Source organism: Pithys albifrons, chromosome 8 (genome assembly GCF_047495875.1).
Source record: "Pithys albifrons albifrons isolate INPA30051 chromosome 8, PitAlb_v1, whole genome shotgun sequence".
Classification (NCBI taxonomy): Eukaryota; Metazoa; Chordata; class Aves; order Passeriformes; family Thamnophilidae; genus Pithys; species Pithys albifrons.
In genome coordinates this window covers 33,769,901-33,792,515 of record NC_092465.1, presented here as the reverse complement: position 1 = coordinate 33,792,515, position 22,615 = coordinate 33,769,901, and positions in this window count along the sequence as shown.

Here is a 22,615-nt window from a genome sequence, read left to right as displayed (position 1 = left end):
AATCACTTCTTTTTTTTTTTTTCTCCATTACATAAGGTCTATTACTAATTTTCTCTTCCAAACAGTAGATTAGCACATGGATTTTGATGATTTTTAGAAGTTACATTTTAGTTACGGCATAAATTGGAAACAAAATTCTCCAAAGCACCAGGGTCTACCTGATATGGTTTGTGAACTCTCTATAAAATATAAATCAATAATCTGGTAGAAGAGAAAGGGATTTAAGTGATTTTCTTCTTATTCTACAAAAAAAGCCATGCCAGTTTTGATACAAACAATGTATTCTCTGCTATGCACAATTTATATTTTGAGTTTCAGCTGGCTTTAAAATCTAATTCCAAATATTTTAAGTCTATTTATATTTGCAGTGTTTCAGGCAAAAAAACTCCCAAACAATCTGATGATGGCCTCTGACTGCTGACCACACTTAGTTAAAAAATAAGTATCTGCTAGAAATGATGAAAACACTGTTTTATCTGAATATGTAATGTGTAATGACAATTGATCAGCCCACAGGAGATTGTGAGGCCATGCCTTAAAGTCTAAACAAACAGTTCTTCAGATTCCTTCACTTTCACAGTAGTACTTTTGGTGCTGCCAGCGGTTTCGTGTTATGACATATACTCAGAAATCCTGTTTTGAGGAAATCTTGAGTTCAAGTTACTTTAGACTGCTGAAAACTTTCTTTCTGGAGAGCTTTCTTAGTCCATTTTAACTCCATCCTAGCTGTTGTATTTAGGACATAGATGAGTGAATAACTCCCTATCAACTACTAACCTGTTCAAAACATGGATTTATTTAATATATAAAGTTTATTTCCAATATTATGAGGGTTTACTGCTTCTTGCTTCTTCAATTATGTACATAGTATGCTTAAGACTCTAGATAAGAATTCTGTCTTCAAATGTCATCTTGAAAAAAAGGTATTTGTGAACTACTAGCTATGGTGGAACTTGGAACAATGCACATGGCTGATCCAATCCTCTCTCTTAATTAAAGGGTAGCCACAGAGTCTGTATTTGGAAGCTCTAACTAATAAGCTAAAAGGATGTTTATGGCTTTCAATTGTCAAACAGCTGGCTTGTATGGAAACAAGATGTCTTGGCACAGAGAATTATTTATGCCTGTGTAGATGCAGTGTGACTAATTATTTTCCACAGGACAATGGAAATCTGCAAAATAAGTAATTTCAAAAGGAAACATCCTTCCCAATTCTGGCAGAAATCCTTCCCCATCATTAACTCAATCAAAACTGTTCTTATGCAGGGGTAGTAATTCAATAGCCCAAGAGAACCACCACACTTGGCACATGCTCAGCAACAAAACAAATAAAACCAGAGTAACCCACCTCACAAGCACTCATTACCATATTCATTCTCTGAAGTACATCAGTTAATTTTGAAGATATGTGGCTGTAGTCTTCCCTGTTGTTTTACAGGATATTTTATATGCATCGGTTCCAAAAGACTGGAAATGTTTCTTCATCATGCGGTGATTTTAAAATTTTATCCTGTGTTCAGTGCAACATTAGTTGTTAAGATGCTATACAGGAACATCCACAATTTTGTTAGGTTGAGCTGGCAAAATGCCACTGCCCAACAAAGGGTGTCCTCCCTGCCACCCCCCAAGCAAGGGAAAAGGAGGGAGAGAAAAAAAAACCCCAAACTCGAAGTAGCAAGTTTCTTATATTATATAAAAGAAAGACGATTAAAAACAGAATAGGATATAATACATATATATACAAATGTGAGAAAAGAAAACCAGACTAACAATAACTACTGAGTCACCCAACCAAATAATACCTATTCCAACCACCCAAACCCCACCAAATCTCCCAATAACTCTTCCAGAGAAAACTCCCAGCAAGAGAGGAGAGAAATTAACAAGAAAGTGTTCACCTCCCTAGATAACACAGCGGGGATGGCAGCAAGGCCTAATCTTGGGAGAGGCAGGGCAGTGCATCTTTGCGGGTCTGAGGCAAAGACCAAAAGAGACATAAGCTCCACCTCCCCCTCATTTTATACTTCTTGACACTTTTTGATGGTGTCAGATGATATGAAATACCTCTTTGGTTGTTTAAGGCAGGTCATGCTTGTCCCTCCTAATCTATGTCACATCCTTTGGGCCTGTTGAATTGGGCCTAGCTAAGGCCTAGCTAAAACTAAAGCCAAAACTGCCACAACAGTGGAGCTAAATTTCTCTTGCCCCTCTGTGTCTATCATCAGCAAGAAGAAGAGAAAGAGAAAATCAGGTTAGACTATTCTTGCTTTTACTGAAAACAACTTGTTTTGACTTTTGGTTAAGAATGTTTCTCCTCTGCTTTATCCAGCCACTCAAACATTTGGAAATACTTGTGTAAATTAACATGAAGAAGACAAGCACTTTCAACACCCGTGAAAATGCATCTGACTCCCACCACTCCAGGTCAAGATTAGAAAAATTCTGATAGTATGCTTCATGTCAAATAGGTGTACACAGAACAAAAGAATTCCTAACCAGTCAGCATGAGCTAAAATGCTAAATTAAACAAAACACCTAATCAAAACAATTAAATGAACTTTTCCCAGTAGAACAGATGATTCCTTTTGTTATGTTGAACACCTCATATACCTTTTCTGCAGTACAGAGAGCTTTTTCACTATTAATGTCCAGCATGAAGGTAGCTAATTGCCAGCTGAACTTTCTGCAGCTGTCACAAACTGCAAAGATTGTACCTTGTGTGCTGGATGGCTACAGTGTTGTGCACCTGCCTTCAGCTCACAAGACCCAAGTGCCCAAGTCTTGACTTCAGATGGAGCAATTCACAGAAGTGCTGATGAAATCCTCACCCGAGAACTTTCTCTGTGCATCTATGCTTTTTGTTTTCTCTTAGGGACTGGTGGAAGAAGACAAACAATCTCTACCCTCAGTCTGCTTCCCTCTCCTTAGCACATCCTGGTTTTTCCTCAGTATATGTGACCGTTTATCTGTGCAGACTCTCCAGCCCCTGCCACGTGCCTCCTCCTGCTGCAGTACTCATGTTGTTCTTAGCACCTTGCCAGTACACCTCACATTAACAATCCTACACTCATTTCCAATGCAGAGTTTACATCTTTATTAGACAAAACTGAGTGATTATACAGGCTCTTAACTACGAAGAATTATGGTCATCCCGGAGAGGAAAGCTTATTTGTCATTCCACTGGATCTGGAGGAGGAGATTCTTGCACTAATGTGGAAGGGAAGGATACACATGTGCTGCATGAGTCAGAAGCTCCACTCTGGGAGCCACAAAGTCTGACACAAGGAAGAGACCTTTCTAACTAGGACCTAAAATAAGCAATGCAACTTTTTTCCTGGGATGTATCACCTTCATGCACAACAATCTTTACTCAGAGAGGCATCATCCAGCTAATGTCACTCAGTAACCTACACACACCAGCCCTTACTGCATAGGACCTACACAAGACTTCATAAAATTCCAATCATAGGCTGCCATCCTGACATCAGCAAATGAGCAGAGATGGAGAACAAATGCTCTCAACCTCTCTGAAAATGTTTTCTTCTGCTGAAGGGTTTGAAGAAGCAAATCCACTGGCTACATTGCATCCGAGAGGAACACACATCCATAAGGATCTATTAAGCCAAGTGCCACCTATCCAGTATGCTACATAAAGCATACCAAGCCCAACACAGTTCACTATCCAGGATAAAACCAACCAAGCAAACCAAAACAGAGAAAAAAAACCCAAATACCCACACATCTATAAGTAGTTACATATTAGTGATCATGTAGAGGCATCAACAGTGAAAAAAGGACTGGATTCTATGCAAGTAGGCTAAAATATATTGGCTGAACTTCTTAACATATACAAGATTATTTTCCTGCTCTAATACATTTGTGATTAAATAGTGTTTAGACATATCTTCTGAATTTGTTAACAGCTTCTCAGGAAGCTTTCCAGAGAGCAAAGGTTAATACACACTTGGAATTACCTGGTTGATTTGTCATCCCATCTTCATGTGGTTAAGCCCATCACAGGAGCCAATATAAATTTAACACTATTTCACGAGAGGCTTAACAATATCCTATGTCATATCACTCAGAGGAGGTCATGTAAGTTTCCAAGTCAGCCTTTCACATCCACCGTATGACACTATTAAATCCAAATGTTTAAAACAAGATCTTATTAAGATTACCCAGCTAGACTGGGGATACATAGTATTTTACCTACAAAGCACTGTGAAATGTCCTGAAGAGTTGGCTTCACACTGATGCAGATTTCAAAGATTTGCTCTGAGTCTTAATTAGGCAGCTGTATTCTAACAGACTATTCAGCCTCCTCTGAACTAAAATTTCCTAAGCAGTTTGCCAGTTCCAAATACTTTATTCTTCATATGTTATTGGTTTTGGCTACTTTGCTCTACTAAATCACCCTCAAAGTGTTCCTGTCAGTCTAGTAGACTCTAAGCTTCAAAATCCCACTCATACAAAAAACACACAGGAAGTCTTTCAGGTTTTGACTCTCAGAAAACCCCAACATCTTTTGTAGACAATGCAAACATTAAACAGTTGTAAAATACAAATACACTACCACCTGTAGTGGTCTGAAGTTTCCCCATCATCCCTAATCATTAGGGAGTTCTACAAAAAAAATTCTCCATGTCGCTGTATCTAGAATAGCAGACAAGGAGTTTCCTTCACGACTGCTTCTCATAATTTATTAATTATTTTTTGTCAGAGATTCAATCAAACCTAGAGTTCTGGGAAAAAATTAACCCCACTTTTCTTGGGCTGATCCATATAGGGTTTAAAGGGGAAAAAAAAACAACCTAAAAAAACTGTGCTAATCACACTTCTGAATCCTGGTTGAAATGAGAAACAAAATAAGTCCAAATAAGGTGCAACATGAGTGCTAATGCATTTTTGTTTTACCTATAAAGCCAACTGTATGTGAAGGTTTAATATTTTCAATTAAATTCCTAATCCTGCATCAATGAATTAAGAGGCACTGGAAACAACTTCTCCACTTGCATTAAATGGAGTTCATTGTGCCAATATTCAATAAGAGATTTGTAAGAGACTTCACTAACACATGTACATTTGCAAGTATACAGATCATCAAACTGCTAATTTCTAACTGTGCCTTGTTTAGAACATGTTCATCTTCGAAGATTTTGTTAAGTTACTTGCTATTAAACACTTTTGTTGAGTCAAAACATTTTGTGACTTGAGCCACAAAAACTCAAAAATGCAAAATTCAAGAAGTGAGACACATAAAGTCATAATATTCCTTTTTAAAAATCAATAACCCTGTGGTTAAGTACTATGTCTTGAGATTCAGTTCCCAAAACTTCTGCATCCTCCTAGGGTTTCCATCCACAGGGGTAACGGTCTGATTTCCATACCTTGCAATACACTAGTGAGAAGCAGTTTCAGTTGCATGTTTAGGTTTTCCATGAATGTCTATTAAACACCCACTGGAATACAGACTGAATCTCAAGGTCCCACTTGGCAGGGACCTCCTTCTAGACATCAATTTCCCCCATCAGTGCATCATATTTTAGAATTCTGTTCAACTGAACGGATATTTGCATTTCTTATGGAAACCCATGGGGTTAGCAAAGCTTCATTAGAAGAAATTAAAAAATGGTTTTCTCCCTAGTTTAAAGTAGATCAACTCTGAGAAGAACTAAGTGCCTACAGAGATGGGCCATGGGAAAGTGGAAGTCTGTTTTTTCAAAGTGGGAATTGAATTGCTCTATCATACCCCATGTAAATGTCACTATTACTTAGTTACTGGAGGAAAGAGTGGAAAGCAACATCCTCTCATGGCTGTTCTTAAAGTGTAATCTTCCATTGTCTTATTTTTAATACTGAAAAAAATTCCCCCAAACTCAACAAAAATTCCTGAACACTGTTTTTAAATGAAAGGGGAAAAAAGCATATTATCTTTTTCACAAAAGAAGCAGAGGATGCAAATGTGATCATCCTGGCCCATGGCAGGGGGTTTGGACTAAATGATCTTTTAAGTCCCTTCCAACCCAAACCATCCTGTGATGATCAGCTGTCTTTGCAGGTTGCTGTACACCATTATCAGTAAGAAATGAAGCAAAAAAAAAAAAAAAGTCGCATAAGTGACAGAAAATATTTCACAGAGATTGTAACAAGCTTCTCTCAAAGGGCAAGTTATTTGTGCTCTGTACTGGACAATTAATGTCATTGGAGAACACAGAATTAATAGCCCTCATTAAAAACATCTGGAGAATTTCACTGCTACAGTATCTGTATCAACCCAGAATGCCCAAGTACAAATCAAGGTTGAATCCTTCACTCCTATGTGTACCTTTGCTGAGTATACTTTTATTTATTATACATATGGTCTCTCTAGATCTCTGTGTATTTAATTTCACTGAGAAAGCATTGCTTCATTCTGATGTAGCAGCATCTTTGGATGTTTGTCCTGTTTTGAAGGGCTTGAAACCCAAGGAGCAATTTAAAGGGGCTGATAAGATTTACATAATAAGGATTTGCAATATTAAAAGAGAGCAGTTTTTCAAGTCGGGAGAGACATTCTATCAAATTACAAAAACCTAAAAAAAAAAAAAGACAGTAAGCCATTTTCCCCTCAGGTCATTTTTCATCCAGCTTAATAGTGGAACACAAAACCAGTTCTAAGTAGCTTTTAGAACATATATGCAGGTTATATATCCAGCTTGCTATGTCTACCCATGAACAAATTAAACAGATGTCTTGATAACTTAATTCAGAGAAATTGTAATAGACAATGAAGATTATTGGAAGACAAAAATCGTGTTATACAGTGAACCATTAATGTTACATGAGGCAACCCATTGTTCACAGGTATAGAATAATCACATATGACATGCAAATTCATGATCTCTCCTAAATCTCTCCAGATAAATTTAAAGGAACTGAAATTATGAGTCTTCGGATCCATAAGGATATGTTTTACCTCAATTTAATATGGATTAAGCACCTTAATACCTATCTTTCCTTTTAACTTACCCTTTTTCAAGGAAGATTTTTTTTACCCCATCACTCAGAACTTTCTCTAAACCTCCTCCCAGGGGCAAATGTGTCTGGGAGCTGAGGGATAGTTTTGATACAGATCTGCAGTGCAACCCTGTCTCAGATGCCTGAGAGACTGCTAAACTGTGAGACAGATCTGTGAAACACCAGGCAGAACAAAGCAGGTTAACAAGGTAAAAAGCTCAGGTGGAGGTGAGGCTGCTGAGACAGTAATAGTGCCTCTGGAAATCAGAAGCAAGGACAACAGCATGAGAAGATATGAAATCATCCAGGGGGATGATTTCTCCACCTGACTGACAACAGGTGATCTGGCAAAAGCTCTCCAACAGCCTCACTGGGATGTTTGGTGCAGAAGCAAGTTAGTTCCAGCATTCTACTCCGTATGTTTAGCCAACAAATAATTGCTTTAGACTCACAAACATTCCCTGTTTGCAGAACCTCTCTACACACCGTAGAAGCTTCTCTAGCAAAGCAACCTGCCAGGGAAGGACACTGTGGGCATGAAGCAAGAAACAGTTTGCCTTGAAATGCTTTTACAAAAAAAAAAATCACAAAGCCCACACCAAACCAACTCAACCAACCAACCAAAAAAAAAATCAGGAAAGAAACAAACATAGCTGCTCATATGTGCGACACTGCTGCAATAGTCCCACATCCTGGAGATATCCTGTCTGTACCCAGAAGAAAGGATTAGGCTGCATCACACATATTTTAGAAATAAACTTTCTGGTAGTTAGCTGGCAAGTGAAGGCCAGCTCTGAACTAAAAGCAAAATTCAATACCATTACTTAAAAATAAGAGATCAGGACTACAGCTTAACATCCGTTAGAGCAGAAAAAACTATTAACCATTTAATTCCTGTTATATAATGTCTGACTATTTAAACCAGTATTTTATAAGACATCATTTAGGGATATTGTGCTAATAATTATTTTCTCCTTTGTTAGTTTCTTGGAAAACAATATTAAACTATTAAAAGAATTTGAGTGCTGACATAACAGTGAAATGGTCAAAAGAGAGACTTCTGTTAGAAAAATGTTTCCTATAAAACTCAGCATGTTACCCAATCCCAGGAGGGATACTAAATCTATCATTGCAATACCCATCAACTCTTTTATGGTGACACATGACATTTAAGCAGCTCAGAGGTATGAAAGGGCCAAAAGAGACTGGAAGGACAAGTCCTGTGAAAAATCTCAGAAGAAGCTGTAAAAGAGACAATGCAGCTACTACAGAAAAAAACCTTTCGGATGGCAGAGGTTGAAGGGAATACTACTGAACAGGAACCTGATTAGAAACTTTTGTTTTTCAAGGTTATTTAAAATGTTAGTCATGTTCTTCTCAATGATCAATCACTTCTGAACTGTAATTTACAGAAATCTTCAAGAATAACATCAGTTGTATTATCTCCTCTAGACCAGACATTATTGGACATAAAAAAGAGTTTAAATTGTAGAAAATGGTACAAGCATTAGAAGTATAATTCCTCAGTAAGTAAAGGACACACACACACAAACACATAAAACATCAGATGAAGCAGCAAAATGGCATTCCTGGAGTAAAGAATGCCTTCTTTAGACAGCTTTCAACTATAAAGACATTATGTCATCTCCCATTTGAGGCAGAAGAGCAATCCATGGCTACACTATAATTTTTATATGCAACTCTGGGAAGCTGAACCCTAAATTCAAGAGCACTTCACATCTTCTTTATTATATATTCAGAACAGTTCAACAGCCTGAGATAAATACTGCAGAATTTTGTAGTTCTAGAAGTCAGCCTTAAGGTTCAATGTCTTTACCCCCAACAGAGAAGCTATCAACTAGTTTCACATTAGCTGGGGGGAGAGGAGAAGAAAGTGCAAGAAACTGCCCCATGAATAAACACGTAAGCAAGGGAGAGAGTGGGAGTGTTTGTCCATGATCAAGTTCATCCCTTTAGGTAAAATCATCCCTTTCCTCTCCACTCAATCATTATGCCCATCACACTCCAGCCTCTAAGGCTCACACCAGGGTCCCCTCTGGGTGCTGACCCGTCACCAGACAGACCATTCATCCTCTGCAGAGCAGCAGGCGAAGGTCAGTGCGAAGAGTGGCATGGACACACCTAACAACCATAACATACTCATGCACCACCTTCCAGCTGCTATCCCGCCAGACTAGTGCCAATAAATGCTAGAAAATAAGGGAAGATGAGGCTTCTAACAGCTTTCATTACTATTCCTTTAATAAAGGAACACAAATGTGAACTCCTGGATTTCATTTTCCACCCCTGGGGAAGTGTCTGACTTTCCTTACACTCTTCTTCCTGTGTTTTTCCTTGCCAATTTGCTGCCTGGTTTCTCCAGGAAAGTTCCACAAAACACCTAACACCAACCAAGGCTTAGGAAAAGCACATGTTGAAGAAACTGGGGTGGAGGAGGAAAGGAACTCCCGTGGGAAGTACACAGGAAAAAAGGTGATAACCTGTAATACAACTGTGGTTTTGCATTAGGCTTTAATGATATTTAGATTGAGTCCACAGTTTACAGCATGAATTCAGTTATAGCTTTTAATTTAGGCCATGGCTAACAAAATTAGAGGTAAGAAGTTTAATAATTTAACCTGCTCATTCAGGAATCATGTAGGCCATATAGGTCTCATGATTTGAAGAAACAAGCCATGAGTCACTTAGTTCTTCATGAGAACAGTGGCAGCTGCAGTGCCATATAAACTCAACATGTAACCCCACTATGGGTTTATTCTTAGGCTATTGTTTCCAGTTTAAGAAGACAAAAGTACATAATGAGTTAAATCTAAAGCTGCTGGTAACTTCAGTTAATACATTACACATGATGATCAAATGGAAGTGCTTGTGAACAGCTCTACCTTTTAGTCACATTTCAGTTAAAATGGGATCTGTAGGATAGTGTGCTCTTTGTTTATCTTTACTCTACTGTATAATTTATGCCAATTATATCACATTTTGTGAAGCTTTAAAAAAAGAGCATTCCAAATTACTTATATAAAACCAGTTGCTCTCCAATTTTAATTTAACTTGCTTCCTGTACCATCAATAAATTCAACAGAAGGTTACATATATTGGAGTTAGGGCTGTGTAGAAAACAAAGCTGGAGCCTGCTTTGCTGGATGTGTTTACATGCATTATTATAGTTTGATCTGCTTCCTAATTTCTGAAGCAATGCATTTTCCTCCTCTGTCATTTATTTTGAATGCATCATGTTCACAAATGCTGATTACTTTTCTGCTAGGGATTTTAGCCATCTGTGCTAACACAGTTGCTGAGAGAGTCGCACACAATAGGAAAAAGAGATAATAGTCATTAACATGAAAGAACAATAAAAGACCTAAATTTGCAAGCTACAACTTTGCCTACAGTTTATGATTAATGAAAACGAGTGCTTACTGAAAGCTGATTATGTGTTTTATTCTGTGTGAAGCCTGAGGGGCTGAAGCTTAGAACACTAAAATCCTTCAAATTCCACCCAATTTAATGAATCTCTCCAATTAACTTTGCAGATTGAATCACTGAGTCAGCACAATCAGTGCAGCAAACCCCATTAGAATAGATTTTTGCCGTCTTGATAAAAAAGCATCAGTTGGTGATCACAGCTGATTAAGCAATCCAAGACAGCACAGCACATCCAGAAAATTACATTTTCTTTGAACTCCCAGATTTACAAGTTTCAAAGCACTGCTTGCATATCTAAGGTTAGCTTAGAGTTTAGACAAAGGCGACATTTCAGCTCAGGCGTGACAAGAGAACCATAAAATTGTGTGTGGTGTAGCCATTAGTGTTACAGAAAGAGCGGCATGGGGGGGTTTGGCGTGTTCTTTTGCTCTTCAAAAAAAAATTTTAAAAAATGCATATTGATTAAACTCCTATTTACCTAGCAGGTCCTCAAGGAAGGGTTAATGACAACTGCATGACTGGCAACCCCACTGGCAACTCCACAGAACATCCATATCTTGCGAGTTTATTCTAATATATGCCTTTTTGCCTTCCTTCAATATTTCACTGAACAGAAGAAAGTACTTTAGAGGAGATGTCTATACTTAGGAAAAAATTATTAATCCTAAAAAGCCTTCCTTTGCTGATACTCTGAAAAAATGACAGGCTATAATCCCAACTGAAAGGAACCTAAATTGAAGTTAAAAGAAAGCCTCTAAGTTATTTAGTGATTAGGTTATTTAATTTACTTATTTTTGAACTGCAGAAAGAATCAGAAGATCCAAAATTATCTATAAAGTTAATTATAGCACATGTAATTAAATTATTAAATGCAATACTTACATCACATGAAATTAATTAAATATCACATTACAGTCATGGTTGTGCAACAACTACTTTTGGAGACAACAGAAAAAGACAAAAAGTCTGTTTTCAAACCCTATCAATCCCCTTTACACCAAATCAATTCATTGTCTGTGTCTAATTAACTGTAAGGGACATAAAAAATATACTATCAGAGAAAAAAGTTTGATCTCCAATACTGCTGGATTTACGGGGTTCAGTTAAAAGTTGCTTTTTTAAATCGTTCCATTGTAACTCATTCCTAAGCATTTACATGGTCCTTTTCAACGTGTCATCTCTATTCTAAGAAAACACAATCTACTATGTATTCAAATTCCCTGCTTTTCACTATTTTTTTTTAAATCAGTGTCTATTGGCTTAAGTCAAACTACTAGAAGCTTCAGTTCTAGTGAAATTAAACATTACAGAAGAGTCTGGTAGTCCTCTACTGCCTAACAAAAGAAAACTGCGCTATTAAAATCAATGTGTGTTCTATTTTATTCATATTACCTGAAATATGTCCTCAGATAATTCAGGTGGTTTTGCAGGTGAGGTTAATTCCATCAGTTCCTTCACAGTGGGGGAAAATTTTTAATGCCTGTAATAAAAAAAAAAGAGAGATTTTTTTAGCTTCCCTACATAAACCTCCTGCTTTGCCATGACATCCCTATTTCGTACAGGAATAGCAAAGCAAATACTCCTGTTTGAAAGACTTGGGTGTGATGCAGTTGGGGGTTCTACAACTCTTGGAGCTCCTCTGGCACAAGTCATACAATTTCACTTCAAGCATTTCAAATTCTATATTGCATCTGTGCAGGACCAAGTTTTTCACTAACTCTCAAGGAGTTAAATCTGAACTATTAAATCGTGGCCTTACAATTTGTGATGCTTCATTATAAAATTGGGCTGGAGAAAAAAAGTCCTTCAAATTTTGAGATACACATGCCTAGAACTGCTAGAAAACAGCAAATGAAGCACTGTGGTTGTTCAGGGTTTTTTTGAAAGGGAAGTTAATGTTTTGAGAAAATTAATTTTGCAATACAATCATCTTAAAAGTACTTATATAGGTACCTATTTTGAAGTCTTCTTTAGCTAAAAAATATCATCACACATCAAACTGTTTTATTTGTTTGGTTTTAGTGGCATACAAACAATACATACAGACCTCCAGCTAAATTAAAAGTCAATCAGTCATCAGACCAAGACAAGGTCAAATCTTTATTTTTTGGTTTTAGTTTTTTCTTTCTTTTGGCTGGAGGTCATGAGTGTTGGATTTTTGGTTGGTTGTTTGGGGTTTTTTTAAAAGTTAAATCACTGTTCCACAACACTTCTTGCAAGAGCACTTGACTAATTAAACCAACACACAGGGGGCAAAAAGATAATTTAATATATATACTGTCCATCACCATGCCTTCAGTTTGTTGCTCTAGTTCCATTGTGCCACTATCACTATTTGATACAGCATACTGCTAGAGTAGTGCAATGTTATTAAAAACTAATGCAGTTGTGAGACTGCAAATATTAAAATTTAAAAAATGGAGCAATGTTTTGCTCCGATTCTATTTTTATTCCAGAAATGCAATAAAATCAATCTTCTTATCTTCCTTAAACCCTGGTAGTCTAACATTCAAGTACAATGTGATCTCATTTATTTTTACCAATTGGAAAATTGATTTTTATAATAATATTTTTATAATTTTCTTCTCAGATGTGGCCTTGTGTCAGAGCAGCACATTCATAGGATGCAGGGGACAGGCAGGGGCTCTCTGCAGTGCTTATCCCCACACCTCTGCATAGTAACTGGGACTCACTAACCCTCAGAAATGGTATGCATCACACTTCCAGCTGAAAGGTATAAACATGCCAGCTCACCCAAAACGCTGCTGAAGCAGGCCCAGTACCCCTCAGCTGAGGAACTGTTTTGCTCACAGGCACATGAATTACTTGGGAAGACATAATGAATTTTTGAATTAACCAAGTAATGAATTGAGGAACTCGCAAGTCAAACCAGTCTGTGTGAAGGGGACTGAGTGCTCTTTTGATTTATGTGGGCTTGGGGTGTGTTTTTTCAAACCCAAGAAGCCCATGAAATAAAGTTGACAGAGTACATGTCCTGTAAATTTTGGGAGATACAAACAGACTGTGACAGTAGCCTATGTGACAAACAGGTTCTGATGTTATGCTAACTAATAGTAAGCAAGCCTGAGAAAACCAAATTTGCCACTTGCTTAAGTTGTTCAAAAGCTTCTGACTTCCACAATGTACTGTATGCCCAGAGCTCAGGATTCAGGACCAGCCTGGAAAGTTTCACCAGAGAGACAGCCCAAGTGCAGCCACAGCTTGTGTGATTCTCCAGAAGTTTAACATCTCAAGGTCACAATTTTGAACGTGATTTGTTTTATTTAAAAAGCTTCCTTATGTGAGAAATATAGGCGTAATTTATGTCAAAAATATAATAAATACTGTATGGCTTGCCAAATCATTCAATGGAATTCTGAAATCATTGAATATTATACATCTGGGCGTTTCAGAATATGCCGTAAAGATTTAACAAAAGAGCAACTATGAACTTAGTTTAACATACAAAAAGGGAGTAAAAGAAGAAAGCCAAAGTTAATGACTAAGCAGCCTTTTGATACAAGATAGATACAATGTAAACAAAGATTAACCCGGATACTTCAACACAATAGGAGACAGAGCAATTAAGTTAAGGAGGGAGTACCCCCAAGCGAGGGAAATAAAACTTGAGCAACAAAGTCTCTAGTAAAAATTTAAGCTAAAAAATATTGCAATCCTTCCTGACAGAATCAGATGGGAAGATTAAAAAAAGGCAATCATTTAGCAAGAAATAAGGAATATGTATGTTTTGACTGTATATAAGCAGAGCCTGTGAGCTCTCAAGGTGTGTTACTGACAGAGAGCTGACTCTGTGGTACACCCAGCGCTGTTTTACTCTGTGATTTTCATTACCTATACAATTAAAGCTACCCTTTTTGCTGAGTGACTTGGTCATTCTGGGTGGTCATTTTTAACACTTATATTTTCAACTTGCAAAACGGAAGCACTTGATTCCGAGTTTTCCTGGCTTCCACTTCAACACAGATTTTTATAAAATGAGGGAAGAAAAGACAATCAGAAAAGAATGTAAAGAGTAAGAAATGCAAATCCAACATACCCCAGACCAAACTCTGATGTAAGAGTATGTTGAACAACAGTAAGAAGAATACCAGTAATAGTACAATAGAAAGTGTCAACAGTCTTATTACTAGGACCTAAGAGCCACAAATGTTCCTAGTATATGTTTGGAAAATAACCAAAAAGACAAGACTGCTCATACCACCAGACTGATGCTATCCCTTCCCTCTCCTATTGTGACTTAGAAAGCTCTTGATTAAAACAAAATCTTTGGAGTACAAATTAAGAGAGTCATCTGAAGATAAAGAATTGATTTTCAATAATTCCTGTAAGCCTGGAGGGACTCCAAAAGCGATAGCTGTATTTAAAACCAGTAAGTGAGATGAATCGGGCAACCTCTGCCCCATCAGTCTGAGTTCCAAAAAAAGTAACAGGGCTCTGCCATTCAGAACCACTAATAAAGCTTTTAGTGAGATTGTATAAAGTAAGACAGGCATGTTTAGTAGCTTGACTTACTTTGATGGCAATTTGTTTTAAGCAATAAAGGCTTTGAGGTGCACAGGTGAGGTCCTTGGCATTTCAGCCCATTCTCCTGTGCAGGTTTGGGTCACTCAGTCAGGCTCCTCTCCCTATTAATGCCCACAGTAAACAGATCCCCAATGAGCTGTTAATGGTGTCCTGGCTGACTGATGGTACAGGAAACAAAATACGTGCCTACCTAATTTTCACTGCCTTTTTTGGTACCATTTTAAGGATTGTATTCCCCTGTACAGGAGCACTAACACAATGGCTCACATACGGGTTATTTCAGAACTCTGAACCGGAAAGCCAGGGCCCAAAGACACAGTTGGGAACATTGCTGTTCAGTTTAGTGGGACTAGATTGGCCTTGCCAGCATCTTAAGTTACAGCCTGACAAAAAAAAAAGATCCTTGGGCTACAGAAACAGTTTATAATTTACAGCTAGTAGGCCTAGAGTCAGATGTGGTTCCAAAGGGTTGCACAGAAAGGGACAGAGCTACACTAATTAGAAGTACATCAGAAAGCAATGCTCAAGGATGTTCAGGTAAGATGATTGTAATTACTTTTCAGGGGGACCAATACAGTCTAAGTCATCCCCAAAACCTTTGGTTATGACTGAAGTGAGAGGAACTGAAGATGCTCAGAAGGTCATTACCATCTCTTAGGATGTGGCCCAAATGTTTTACTCAAGATCATCCAGCAACAGCCAAGAAATTTGATATTTGTCGTCTGAGAGTGGTTAAACTTTGTTTTCCACAGTTCCTTATTTTAAGTTCCAATATTTGGGGAAATTTCTGTACAGAACATCACTGCAACAACAAGCAAAGGTCGATGTGTTCTTGTTTTGCCTCAAAGTCCTAGAGTCACAACAAAAAAAAGGCATCTTGTAAGAGCTGCTCAGTTGAAAATAAGCCAAGAAAAGCAGTTGCTGTAAGATTTTTAAGTGCAGTATTCCAGCTTCTCTTGCTGTTTTTGCCAAAAATACTGACAAGCACTTGCCCCAAAAGAAGAGTTAATCAGAACTTTTCAAACACCATTAAGGTTTCATCGAAGTAATTTCAGCTTCAGTTTAAGTTGGGTTCACTCCTCATTAATCAAATATGTCAACGAGCTCTTTGGTCTAATGGTTTTGCATACAGAAAGGCAGGCTAAGGTAATGACTCCAAACCAGTCACACTGTCAAACACTTCCAACAGCCTCATGGTGAGATCAGACTGTATTCTTTAGCCAATAGCAGTGGCAGGCTCCTGTTACCAAAACTCACCAGATATAATGCCATAAATACAAGTGCATCACTTCAAATGAAGAAATATTTAGCATGACAGGGATAAAACTGAGCAAAAGATAGGAACTTTGGAACTATTAACAAACTTCTAGAAAATAAATTATTTCTTGACAATAAAAGTAGCATCTCTTCTAAAAATGCATCCACTTACAATTAAAGCTAAACAAGAATTCTCTCTTTCAGGTATTGGAGAGTTCTAGGGGCAGCACACAGAATTTCCGCTAGTCTGTTTTTGGCCAAAATCACACTGAGTTCAAGCATTGGATAAAAACTTGTCAGTTTGGATTTTTTTCCTCTAAGATGGATTAAGTAACCTGTACTGCCCTCATCACCATCTGTCTTGCAAGTCAATTGTTAACAGGAGTTCAGCTTCTCCATCTCAGGAGGCCTCAGAGCCCTGGCTGACAGAGGACAAGCAGTGTTGGGAATACCGAGAGGAAGGCAATGGATTAGTATCTTCAACTCTCCGAGCTGAACAGGAGTTACTCTTGGAGCACTTCATCCTGTTGTAACAACAACTGCATAGGCCCACCATCACCTGTGTGATCGAGGTGGAAATCTCCATGTCCTGATTCCAGTCCACACTAACCCAGGAGCACAAAGCTTGCCTTCTCTGCTAACTTCCCTCTTGGAACACCACTACTTGCAAGTCTCACAGAATAGGGATCCTATCTCCCACTAAATCCCACATTTGCCTCCAATCAGCAGATTTACAGGTGCAGAATTCAGATGATGAATTCCATTTTTTCCAACCAGATCTAATTTTTATGCCAGTGTTTGATTCCAGACTCTTAAGTTAAATTTGATGAGGATGCTACCACTAATGTGACCATTTTTCATCATCAGATATTTGACAATCTTACTAATGATAGCAAATACATTTGTCCTTGTGGGTAACCACTCTACTACCAGTTTTACTCCAATATTCATGCACAGGTGCCTGAGCTTGCTGCTGATGGCAAGTCTCTCAGTGGCAGGGGAAGACAGGCAGAGAAAGGAGGGCAAGGGCCAGGAAATTAGTCTTCTGATAATAAGAGTAAACAGTGTGTCATATTTTAAGTAACTTTTCAGTAACTGCAAAGTATCTCACATTTTTAACCAAGGGAAAACAGGTCTAACACACTACCTCCACTTTGCTATAACTTTCCCACTGGTATCCTCACAGATAAAGGAGGTTGTGTTGTAATAAACAGATGAACAGGAATACTGGAGAGAAATTTAAGTGCATTTATACTCAGGCCTCTCAGTTTGCAATTAAAAACTTACAGACTTACATTCCTGTTATGGGTTTAGCTAGGTAGGCCTAAATTTAGGGCTTTAGAGTTCAAACTTGGCCTGGGACTGTCGGCTGACTTGAGTTGGGCTGAGCCAGCTGACAGCTGACTTCTACAAGCCAATGGTATTCCATACCATATTCCGACATCATCTCGAAGGGGTAATAGGCAGTGTGGGAGTGGCTTGGTCAGTTACTGCATAGCTGTGGTCGCAGAAGGACACACTATGCCATCCCAGGAAGGATGAGAGCCCCAGGCCCAAGCACCAGCTTACCACCATGTTATCTTAGGGAAGTAAAATGATTGTTCTTAATCTTTCTCTCTGCTTAAGTCTGTCTCTGGGGAATTGAGTTCTCTGGAGTGACTTGTAGTTAGAATGGTAGGATTTGTGTTCACTGGGGAGTGGGAAGTTATTTCTTTTATTTCTATCTTGTGTGTGTGTTATATTGTAGTTTCCTTTAATTTTCTCATTTCTGTATAAATATATATATATAGTTAGTTTAAGTTTAAACCCAGTTTGAAGATGTTTTCCCCCTTTCTCCCTTTACTCAGTGAGTGGGGGAAAGAGACTGGCTCTAACCCTCTCTTGCTGGGCAGTTGGAGTTTTGCCAGCTCGACCCAAGACAATTGCATTTAAACTGAAGTCAGAAGGAGGAAAACAATCATGCAAATTTTGAAAGCCCCAGGTAACAGAATATGTAGGTATAATGTTTAAAAAATGAGGAAAAATGTGATCTACTTGGGGAAACTGTATCTTCATAGATTATGTCAAAGCTTAAGACACATGTAATTGATTTATCTAGCTCAAGACAAATGAGACACATGGAAAGCCAAGACAGTAATGGTTTTAAGGAACATTCATTGTGCTTAACTAAGTAAAACAGTTTGTAACATACAGAGTAGCTTTCATAATTTATGTGTTCAGTTTTTATATTTTCACTAATGTATACATTGAAGACCATACTGACATTTGAAAAATTCTAGTTTAAGAAAATAAATCCACACGTAAAAACAATGTACAAGGCCAGATCAATTTGCCATTGTGAGCATAGAGATTTATTCATGCTATAATATTGCTGATGAATGTAAATTTAGTTCTTTGCTTTAAGCATGGAACTTGAGTTTGTGAAAGAGAGAAAAAATTAGAGTCAGATAAAATCAAGCCTGTCTCTGGACTCACAACCTGCATGGCACAGAGCTGTTTTGTTTTGTTTGTTTAAAAAGATAAGCATGAATATTTTGGTTTTAAAACTCAAGATAATACCTAAAGGAAACCTGCATTATTATTTACATTCCTTAGGAAAAAGCCTTGAGTGTTCTGACTGCAATTTGGGTGCAGCTGCTCAGCATATATGGATGGGAGCATCTCACTTATTTTTCCTTCATGAATTCAAAGGCTGGGAGGAGTCAGCTGCCAGACAGCCCTTCTCCCACATTTTACACAGGAGAACACATGGGTGTTCACACACTTGAAAGCCTCTCCATCTTCCTTGCTTTGTTTTTCCTCAAATTCAGCTTTCCTTCTAGAAAGGCTGTACAAACTTTTTTTTTTTAATACATTGGTTTTTGGTTCTGTGAGATTATGTTAATGCTCATTCCTTGCTGGACCAGTTTCAACAATTATTCAGTAATTCTGGCTCACTCATTATGCACTGATAATTCAATGAGTATGAAAGATCATTGGATAGCATTAACCTTTTCACTGCCATTACATGCACAAATTCAAGCACCTATTGTTAACTGAAAAACTTAACTTAGGCACTGGTATAGAATGCAAAACATCCAACAGTAGTTACCTCATGCTCCAAAGTATTAAAAAATTTTTTTAGTTCCTCAGTTGCATATTTCCAAACTATAGTCAGACTATTTGCAGAGAATGTGAAGAGACTGTATCATGGACTATTTGCAGAGACTGTATCATGGAACAGAGATGTTGTTACACACAATATTATTATGAAGTTGCAACAAAAGCAGGTGGAGATGAATTCTGTTATTTCTCCAATAGTTATTACTGGAAGCATATCAGTGCCACCTGATCTAAAAACCTTAGTCTGATAAGTTGGACATATTACCCTTAGCCTTGAAAGAAATGCCATTGTAAAAAACCTTCCCAAGTTATCCCTTACATGTAGAAAAAGAAGTGTACAGAATCATCATGGCTCTATCTACTAAATTAAGAAAGATTTGATTATTATCCTTCATAGCCAAGAACAGCAAGGATTATTGCTTAGCAGCTTTTTCTTTTTAAGGATTGTCAGCTCTGAAATGTACTCCTGACAGTTTTACTACCGCTGCTTTCAGGTTCCTTCTTCCCCTCATCCTCATGGTTAAGACATGGGGGAAGGATAGACAATGAAAAAAAGTCAATCTCAGTGGTTTCCTTTTCCTTCCCCTATTAACTGCAGTTTCATTCTAACAGTACTGAGGTCAAACATGAGTGGTTTATTGTACATTTTTTTGCACAACAACCTAGGCTCAGTTTCAAGCCAGTTATCCAAAGTCACACCAATTTGGTTAAGCACCACCGTCCCCTGTCATCAGCCTTTTCTAGTGGCAACACCTACAGTGGTAGGACAGTAAAGATGAAGATTTTGTGACAGACACAAGGACTCAGGGGTTGGTGCAGATAAGCACGAAGTTTATTGTGCAAGAAAGGGCTAAACAAGTGATCTGTGAATACTACAATATGAGAAATGTGTTCTGCTAACAATTAACAGATATAATTTGTCATGACAGTGCACAGCTCCTGCATTTTAAAATCTACTCTGCATTTGGGCTTGTGGGTTTTTCCCTGCATTTTATTTAGTTGCATTTTGAGTTAAATGAATTCTGATAGTTGCTGTGCAGTTTTTAGAAGTGAAATAAGATACTGAATAATTTATGGAAGAATATATAAGTAACCCCAAGCTCATAGGAAATTTTCTAAATATGTGTCCAAGTGCTTCCTTGCACACAGCACAGCTATAAACTCAGGCTGTCCTGGTGCCTGCTGATCCCAGGGAGGGCAAGAAAATAATGCTTGAATGAACTTCATAACGTAAGTTAGCTGGGTTCAAGCTGGATAACTTCTTAATTATTTTACTGCAGGCTAGCAGAGATGTGACAACTCTTGAAATTTTTCAAAAAAATTCCAGAGAAGAACATTAATGTCTCTTGAGGCTCTCAGCTTAGCACATTCAGTGGGGCAGCAGGGAAACTTCTCAGTTCAACACAACTAAACTACTTCTGTGGAAAAGTGTGGCATAGGAAAAAGCCTACAATTCAGGTACAGTGTAATGCTTGAGAAAAAATTATAATTTCAGTCAGCTTTAACTGGAGCCTTAATGTAATGTTTTTGCTGAGCACAATTGCATATTCTAACATCATTTTTCTAAATCCCAGGCAGAAGCTGATTCTAAACAGTGCAAGTTTTCTCATACGCTTTTGTTCTACTGAAAGCTACCAAATAAATTTTCTTCCTGGGAAATTTAATCTAGTTATCATGACTACTGGCCACATGTTATCAATAATGCAAATTAACTTTAGCACTACTGATGTGTATCAGCCAGATCTTGTCCCAGCATCCCCACAAAGTAATAAATGATCATTTAGAACAGAGATTTTTAGACTTTCCTTCAGACAGTATTAGCCATAGCAACTGAAAAATCCCACTTCAAAGATTTTTTTTTCTTCCTCTCTTCTTCCTTTTTTCTTCTCCAACGCTGTTAAAGTAACCAGCATAAAAGTGGCACACACACTGTGTTGAAAGGTCTTGCTAAGGACCAATTTAGGATCAGGACAACTGTCTTCTATCCCAAAAGGCAACTTCACTTACACATAATTATTCAGCCAAACAATTTACCTGTTTTTCTAAAATGTTCTTTACAAAGGAACATTATCCAAACAAATATTTTTATGTAAAATACCTAATGTAGTAGGTGCTTAAGAGGTAAGATGAGAAAAGAAATATGAGTGAAGTATTTATAGGATCCCAAATAATTCTTAATTTTGCTTATCTGGACATCACTTACTCCGTGAAATCCAATACTCATCCAGTTCTACTCAACTTCATGGAATATAACATTTGCCCACACTTGCTCCATGAATACCTTTGTTTCTGCAGATGATCTACCAAAGCCAATGTGTGTGCTGCCTACACAGACCCTCACACAGAGGTAAAATATGTAAACAGCTCCACCCAAACTTTAAATGATAAACTTTACGTTCATTAAAATACTGTAAGTAACAGAGGAAGTAAACGGCATTCACAGAGGAGCAGCTTTATACCCAAGCACCCTCCAACTTTCTATAAACAATTTAATGCAAATGCAACACTGCAGACATGGATGTACCAAGCCCTCCCTACCCCACCAGACCCCTCAGTGCATTTCCCAGTTTAATCATAACCTACCAGTTCAGCCAACCAAGCCAAGCAATTATTTATCTTATTCCTCTGACTGATAGAAAAACATGCTTCTGTAATCATGTGTGTCTAGATAACACATTTCCTATACAAAAAATCCCCATGGATCAAACAGATCAATAGGTCTGGTACAGATCAATAGGTCTGGTCAGTTTATCTGTGCAAGTTTCAAGTTTAGTTTGCAGGAATGCATGAGAAGTGTTATCACTCCCTGAAGTCATGTAAAATTCTCACTCATCTAACTTGTGAAGACTTTTAGCTTGCAAAACTCAATAAGGAACACATTCGGAATGTTCTGTTATCTCAAACTTAACCAGGAAGTTTAAGTCATAGATTTAATGACAGAACTGGTCAAGTGTTTCTGTTTTTCCACGCAGTATTTTCCAACTCTGATAAATGCAACAAGTTAAAAAAGTTTGATTGGGTTTAAATATTGCGTGGGTTGGTTGTTTTTTTGGGGTTTTTCTTAAATCTTTTTTTTTTCTAGATTTTTTGGAATTCATTTTTTTTAAAGTCCAGGGAAAACCAAAGAGTCACATATCAGTAAAGTATCCATATATTTTAAAAAATAAACACTATGAGAAATCAAATTGAGGGAGCATGCAGCTGTTTCAGCTGACACACACACTGTTGGGCACTACAGCAGAACATTTGAAAAGCTGACAGACACAGC